Genomic DNA, 7,836 nt, shown 5'->3' with positions numbered 1-7,836 from the left:
ACGAAGACAACCATCTGCGAACTAATCAGACTATTCGTACGTACTTGTAGTAAAGTATCGACGACTCGTCAATAACTTCCAAGTGGCACCTGGCGTTTCGCTAAACTTTAACATCGCTAAGATACCTTCCCTGTTATCCACATGCTGTGGTATAGCCTACTCTATATCAGTAAACAAAGACAAATTGCGCTCACAGTTTAGATCTTACTCAGTAAACAACCTTTCATTACATTATAAATTATTTGCTTTAATTTAATACATTTAAATAAACCAATAACATTTGTACTTTTACTTTTTTCTAAGTTTAACTATCGCATTGTATAAAGTCATGATCAAGAACCCCGTATGGGTTCAAAACTATAATAATACTTTACGGTATCATTGAAGCTTTATTTGCATTTTAGCTTTTCATTGGTAAAAGAAGTTTTCAAATCAGGCAGTTTCAGATTCAGATCCTATTCAATGCAAACAGTAGTAGATATATATACCTAAGTACGAGCCGTGATAGTCCAGTGGATATGACCACTGCCTCCGATTCCAGAGGGTGTGGGGTCGAATCCGGTCCGGACATGCACCTCCAACTTCTCAACTGAAGGAAAAACATCGTGAGGAAACTCTCATACCAGACAATTTTCTTAATTCTCTGCGTGTGTGAAGTTTGCCAATCCTCATTGGGCCAGCGTGGTGGACTATTGGCCTAACCCCTCTCATTCTGAGAGGACACTCGAGCTCAAGTGAGCCGAATATGCGTTAAGAGGTAATAGCGTTAGCTTTTAGCGTTGTCTGTTCTATGGTTGAGATCGATAGACAAGTTATCTTACCGCTAATATGTATGCTGTGGTTGAACTAAAATTTCCATTAGTTGCTACGTAACCCGTTCATTAGTGTACGGAAAGTGGCAACGGCACACAAATAAACATCAGCTTCTAATTGTAAATCCTGGAATTCCGATGCTCATCTCAACAGAACAATACATTTCCGAACTTCCGCGCCACTTGAGCTACGTTAAGGGCCGGGACACACGATGCGTTGCAGGCGGTGCGGCGCCGCACTGGACTTGCTACCACCAAGAGGCGGGGAGGGGTAAATGCGTTGCTACGAGTACGTCAGAGCGGCACCGCTCAGTTGTTTATGCGTCACAACTTAATTAACACTTATTAAACACAAGCTTTTAGAAAAGTCTTATTATAGTGTTAATGAGTATATAAATGATAAAAAGTCTTGGTATTAAACTGTATTATACGACTGTGTGCTTAGTTTTAAGTAAATTTGTAAAATGGTGTTAAACAAAAAAAATAAACCTTGGCTGAGTTTTTTGTGGGCTCTTCTCGGACCAAGGCGCATTTGGAACCCTCGTAACTTTAATTTTAAGTGTTCGACTATTATTACCACCATTAGATTAAAATAAATTATTATATAATCTTGACCTTTCAAAAGTGCTTGTAATAAGCCTAATTGAAATAAAAGAATTTTGAATTTGAACTGTCCAACGCTGCTACGGCACCGCTACGACACAACAACGTTGCGGCGCCGCACCGCTCGTGTGCCCGCTGATACGGTGAAATCTTTGCGATGCGGCGCCGCAATGCATCGTGTGCCGCCGCTCTGTCCAACGCTGCTACGGCGCCGCTGCGACACAACAACGTTGCGGCGCCGCACCGCTCGTGTGCCCGCTGATACGATGAAATCTTTGCGATGCGGCGCCGCACCCCTCATGTTCTCGCTCTAACGGTGTAATCTTTGCGATGCGGCGCCGCAACGCATCGTATACCTGCGCTCTGACAACGCTGCTACGGCGCCGCTGCGACACAACAACGTTGCGGTGCCGCACCGCTCATGTGCCCGCTGATATGGTGAAATATTTGCAATGCGGCGCCGCAACGCATCGCGTGCCCCCGCTCAGTCCAACGCTACTACGGCGTCGCTGCGACAGAACAACGTTGCGGCGCCGCACCGCTCGTGTGCCCGCTGATACGGTGAAATCATTGCGATGCGGCGCCGCAACGCATCGTGTGCCCGCGCTCTGTCCAACGCTGCTACGGCGCCGCTGCGACACAACAACGTTGCGGCGCCGCACCGCTCGTGTGCCCGCTGTTACGGTGAAATCTTTGCGATGCGGCGCCGCAACGCATGATGCCCCCGCTTTGTCCAACGCTGCTACGGCGCCGCTGCGATACAACAACGATGCGGCGCCGCAACGCATCGTGTGACCCCGCTCTTACTACATAAACACGAGCGCACTTCATGTTGTGTATCTGTATTACGTAAATGCTAGTGTATTTTATAGCTTGCAGTAGTCAGATATACTTCATTTTAGTTGGTGGGCGGCCGTGGCTAGTTACCATCCTACCGCCAAACGAATTAGTGTTCCGGTGTCGATCGACGATGTCGTGTAGAAACAAAAAAGGGGTGTAGATTTCATCCTCCATCGTTTATGCAATCATCTAACATCGTATTTTCAACTAAATTACATAAGTATCATCATTTTACTTAAAGTGGCAATAGTATAGAAGTGATAGTAGCAAGTAGTAAGAGTACTTCAAGGAAAAACCATTATTTATGTAATTTCGTTGAAATTATCATGTTAGATGGTCATAAAACGAAAAAAAATACTGCCATTTGATGTAAAATGACGTAGTCAAGATCGTTCCATTGAAATAACTATGTTAGAGGATCACATTAACGAAGATATGATGAAAAAACGCTTTAGTGACTTATTATTTGAATGGTACACCGAGTTACTTAATAACCCTGCAGGTGAGATTGTAATCAAAGGCTAACTTGTAAAGGATAAAAAGGCTATAAGTTTGTAATGATGTTACCGTTGGTAAGTACGGTAGCCAATTATGGAGCTTGTACCGCCTAATCAAACGTGATACGTGATAGCCCAGTGGATATGACGTCTGCCTTCGATTCGGAGGGCGTAGGTTGGAATCCACGCATTGGGCCAGCGTGGTAGACTAAAGCCTAACTAACACCTCTCATTCTAAGATGAGACTCGATAGTTAGCCAAATATGGGTTGCTTATTTTCAGTCAACATCATAATTTTCTGTTAATATATACTAATATTAGCTGAAGAGTTTGTTTGTTTGTTTACTTGAACGCGCTAATATCAGGAACTACTGGTCCGATTTGAAAAATTCTTTCAGTGTTAGATAGCCCATTTATCGAGGAAGGCTATAGGTTAAATATTATCCCAATATTAATACGGGAACGGGAACCACGCGGGTGAAACCGCACGGCGTTATTCCCTGGTTTAAACGGTCAAAGTTAAAAAAAATCATATACCTACCGACGACGGACGGGATTAATAAATTGTAAAAAAATAGGTATGTACTAACATAGAATTCTATCTGCAACATAGTATATCAATAAAATTAAAAAAGGGCTCGTTCGGGATTTGAACCCGGGACCTCTCGCACCCAAAGCGAGAATCATACCCCTAGACGAACGAGCCGATTGATTGCCTAGAGTAAAGTAAGTATAAATACATTTTAAATAGATCATTAAGTAAATTTACTAAAATTATTTAATATCTATAAAAAAGGGCTCGTCCGGGATTTGAACCCGGGACCTCTCGCACCCAAAGCGAGAATCATACCCCTAGACCAACGAGCCGGTTGATTGCCTAGAGTAAAGTAAGTATTGATACATTTTAATTAGATCATTAAATAATGTTAAAATTATTTTATGTCTATAAAAAAACAGGGCTCGTCCGGGATTTGAACCCGGGACCTCTCGCACCCAAAGCGAGAATCATACCCCTAGACCAACGAGCCGATACATTGCCTAGAGTAAAGTAAGTATTGATACATTTTAAATAGATAATTAAGTAAATGTTAAAATTATTCGATAACTATAAAAAAACAGGGCTCGTCCGGGATTTGAACCCGGGACCTCTCGCACCCAAAGCGAGAATCATACCCCTAGACCAACGAGCCGCTTACTCTCGTACCAAAAATTAAGTATAGATACTCGGTTACACGATACAAAATAAGTATTTAATTGATTATTGCTTAACCAATTACCTACTCATTAATAGTGTAATTAAAACAGCTGTACTAATATATTACTTATATATTATAATCTTTACTTTAACTGTTTCATTGGTCTGATTACTCAGCTGATTCACGAGGTCTACTTTTAGATTTTAACCAATTCGAATGACGGAGGTTCTATATTCGTACATAATAATTATGTATGGTTGCAATATTTTCAATACCAATTTTCAATTGATTTGTATGATTTTTTTCATTATTTAGATTTATTTCATGGAACATTTCTTGAAAGTACATAAATTGTAAGCAGTTAATTATTTTAAAGAATTAATTTTATAGATTACTAGCAGTTTTTTACAAATCCAGCGGGAATCATGGATTTTTCCGGGACGAAAGATGATGAAATTGTTTTTTTTTTCACTTTGCCTATGTGTTAATTCAGAGTAAAATCTATTTCTATTCAAAATTTGTAAAAAATAGTAGCCGCAGCGTATAGGAGAAACAAACATACATACACCCACACACACACAAACTTTCGCCTTTATATATGTCTACTGTCGATCTGTATTTAAGAGAATGCATAAAGTAATTACTGCTTATTCACCACAATGTACAAAACATAAAAAACCGCCACAAAACAATACGTTACTCCACTAAAATGTTGCAAATGCACTAAAAAAACACGAAAGAGATCTTGAAGTTTGTTGAAGATGGCATAATTTTTACCCTTTGTTGTTCCCAACTAAATAATACCCCCGGGGAGTTGTTCGCACCCCATTAGACAGCCATAGAAGCCTTCCATTTCCCCCATAATTAAAGGCAAATGATGTAACGGAGACTACAGACGCGAATTGAAATGGCGGTACACAAAACACTCTGCACTCTGCCTTATTGCTATATACAGCGTGTTTGGAGTTTTTTTATTTCGATATAATATGTTTTTTTTTAATTCGATGAATAAATGCTTAAAAAGCTAACAACAGTCTAACTGTTGTCGGTTTAGTTTATTTTTTTTATTAAATTAAAGTATTTTTCAGATTAAAGCGTGTTTGGGACCCTAATTGCTTGAATTTCAAGCTTACACTAATCATAATATTGATGTTTCAAAGTTAATCAATAAACGAATTTTACTTTGTGATTCCGCCCCCTAATTAAATTGGGTTGACGTTGTTTAACTTTTAAATCTTGTGATATGCAGCTACTTTTTGCATGTCCTTCACACTATATTCAGATATTTTTATTAATTACAAGTTCCACTTTAACTTAAATTCCTTATTGTATTATTTCTCAATAAAAAATTTAAAAAACTTGTAAAAAATAGTTCTCACTTCACCGCGGTCTTGCTGTTATGAAAAGACCACCATGGATTTTTTTCTTGGAATTTCTATGGTATCGTACCAGTACGTTAAACTACTAACCGGTAATGTGATAACTATTCTACATCCTTTTTTGATGAGTACTGTTTACCAACAAACAAATTATTATATGAGGGTATAAATCACTAGTCATTTCACTCCTAACAATAATTATAATTAACTTGTTCTTCAATTAATGAAAATAAATTTGATAAATAACCTTAGAACAATTAGACATGGTTAATATATTTTATATAACATTTTATGAACAAACCATACATAATTTAAAATAAATAAATTATCAAATGACATGCGTTTTCTACCTTCATTTCTAATTTCTTTGTTGGTAAACAGTATACATTGAGAAAGCCTGTAGTAGGTATAGTTACAGCTATCACCATATCAGTTATAACTTGACCCGAGCTGGTATACTAAGACCGTTTATCTATTAAACATGTTAAATACTGGACTAAGGATTATAATTAATTACAGCTAATCTAATACTAACCACATGCGCTTACACTGCGAAGAATAATACTTACTTTAATACGTTTTTGAGGCGTCTGCAAAATAATAAAAAATCGCTTTGTCCATTTGCCTCACCCAATTACGTGGTCAGCTGCATAGCGAAACCTCAAACCATTTGTATTCGTTTCTTGGCCTCCAATTTGTTGTTTTCGCAAATGGCCGGTGTTCCGAGTGAGAATAAATCAACGAAAATGAGAACTCACAAAACAAGCTACCGTTTTCTTGCTAGAGTTACTTAAACACTCGTGCTTAGTGCCAATTTTGTAAAGCGTTGGTCATTAAGATAAAATGATGTTAGGATAACCGAGTTCGTGTAACTTAATTGTGTTACATAAGTCTTATTGAATTAAGTTATCATGTTTAATTATCGTACTGTTCAATTACCATATCACAAATTGAAATTATTTGAAAATTCTTATTTCCGCGCAAAAGTAACAATTCATCAAAATCTTATCTGTGACGCATGCGAATTTTCAGACACATTCAGTTATATCGGGCGATGTTGACCGGCAAAAAAATCTTGGAAAAAGAAAAACAATAGAAAGAAAGAATATAAGTTTATACATTTTTAGTGTCAAACAAACAGTACATCCTATCTAAGATATTATATGACTGTCTGACACCAAACAGAAAGGGTTTACAGCTCAACATTAGCCGTTCATCGCAGAAAAGCAATGCCCAGCGCTGATACTTCATAGACCAAAACCATTAAAAACCATTATTTCTTGAACCGATGTCACATGGATAAAATATTTTCCAAAATGCTAAATATAATCTACATACTAATAATTATTACAAAAAGGCAAAGTTTGTGATATTGTAGGAGCTAATCTCTGGATCTACTGAACCAATTTTGAAAATTATTTTACTAATAAAAAGCCAGGTTATTTGTAAGTGTTAAATGCTATATAATTCAACCCCATCTACTCAGAAACTGTGTGGTATCTGCTAGTTTATAAATAACTGCGAAATTAAGTTTGTTTATTAGGATCAATCAGTTAAACCATGAAATTTTGCAAACACATTGTCTTACTGTGAAGAAAATACCTTACCTTTAATCCAGGTAAAATATTTTATGAGGAAAAGCAAAAAGTTTACACGCGAGTTATAATATTTATTACACAGAGAAGAAAAATTTGAAAAGTAAAAAAGATATAAAATATGAAACACCCTGTATAAAAAGTGTGTCTATCACACACAGAGTAGGCGATGCATGCCTTGTGGCTTTGTTGTGCTTTTAAAAAAAGGCATCGCGAGAACAATACCGCGTTCAGGTATATGTCCCGTCTCAGACTGAATATATATCAGTTGTACGGGCGGTTGACACGCCGAGCAGGATTTATGCATGATTTGCACGTGCATGCATGCATGTATAAATCAATGCAAGTTGAAAGTGTGAACGTATACAAATATAGTTAAATGGCTGTACAGAATCGCCGATAATTGTGGTAAAATGCTGTGTAGTAACTAAGCGGATCGCTGTCTAAAAATAGATGAAGAATTGAGAGAGACAATGCAACTAAAATAGTTTTGAAAAATCTAGATTAGCGCACAATGTTTACTTTATATCGGATGAAATGCGTAAAATTAAAAAAGTTATATTATGCTACATACATCTTAAGGTCATTCATAAAACAAGAACTGTTTCATTTATCTGTTTGATTATACTACTTTCGAAATAGTAAAAGTCCAGAACCAACCAAAGATATAGGATGAGAATAGAAAGAAATTGTTAGTTTTGGTAATCCTATTTTATTTTTTATTATTTCATTAATTATTAAAACAGATAAACAACACGAAAATACAATATTCTCTAAATCTAATTACTTAAATATAATTAATGTATTCTAATAATATTCTTATACTAGCATGTATTATTTATTATATAATTATTAGGTAAATTATTAGGCTTTGCTCGCATAAAAAAGGTTCTTTTTTATCTTTCAGGAACAGA

At 36.9% G+C, this 7,836-nt stretch overlaps 4 non-coding genes across 4 annotated transcripts; all 4 read right to left on the bottom strand.

Annotated features, from left to right (window-relative positions):
* Window positions 1-3,386: 3,386 nt before the first annotated feature.
* On the bottom strand, window positions 3,387-3,458 carry Trnap-ugg (transfer RNA proline (anticodon UGG)). The gene has a single exon. It is a non-coding gene; the product is annotated as a tRNA-Pro (tRNA).
* Window positions 3,459-3,547: 89 nt separating this feature from the next.
* On the bottom strand, window positions 3,548-3,619 carry Trnap-ugg (transfer RNA proline (anticodon UGG)). Its single transcript has one exon. It is a non-coding gene; the product is annotated as a tRNA-Pro (tRNA).
* Window positions 3,620-3,708: 89 nt separating this feature from the next.
* On the bottom strand, window positions 3,709-3,780 carry Trnap-ugg (transfer RNA proline (anticodon UGG)). Its single transcript has one exon. It is a non-coding gene; the product is annotated as a tRNA-Pro (tRNA).
* A 90-nt stretch (window positions 3,781-3,870) lies between these two features.
* Window positions 3,871-3,942, bottom strand: Trnap-ugg (transfer RNA proline (anticodon UGG)). The gene has a single exon. It is a non-coding gene; the product is annotated as a tRNA-Pro (tRNA).
* Window positions 3,943-7,836: the final 3,894 nt, after the last annotated feature.

The sequence above is a fragment of the Bicyclus anynana genome, chromosome 25 (assembly GCF_947172395.1).
Source record: "Bicyclus anynana chromosome 25, ilBicAnyn1.1, whole genome shotgun sequence".
In the NCBI taxonomy this organism is placed as follows: Eukaryota; Metazoa; Arthropoda; class Insecta; order Lepidoptera; family Nymphalidae; genus Bicyclus; species Bicyclus anynana.
Note: the sequence above shows the minus strand (reverse complement) of the source record. Positions and strands in the feature narration are given on the sequence as shown.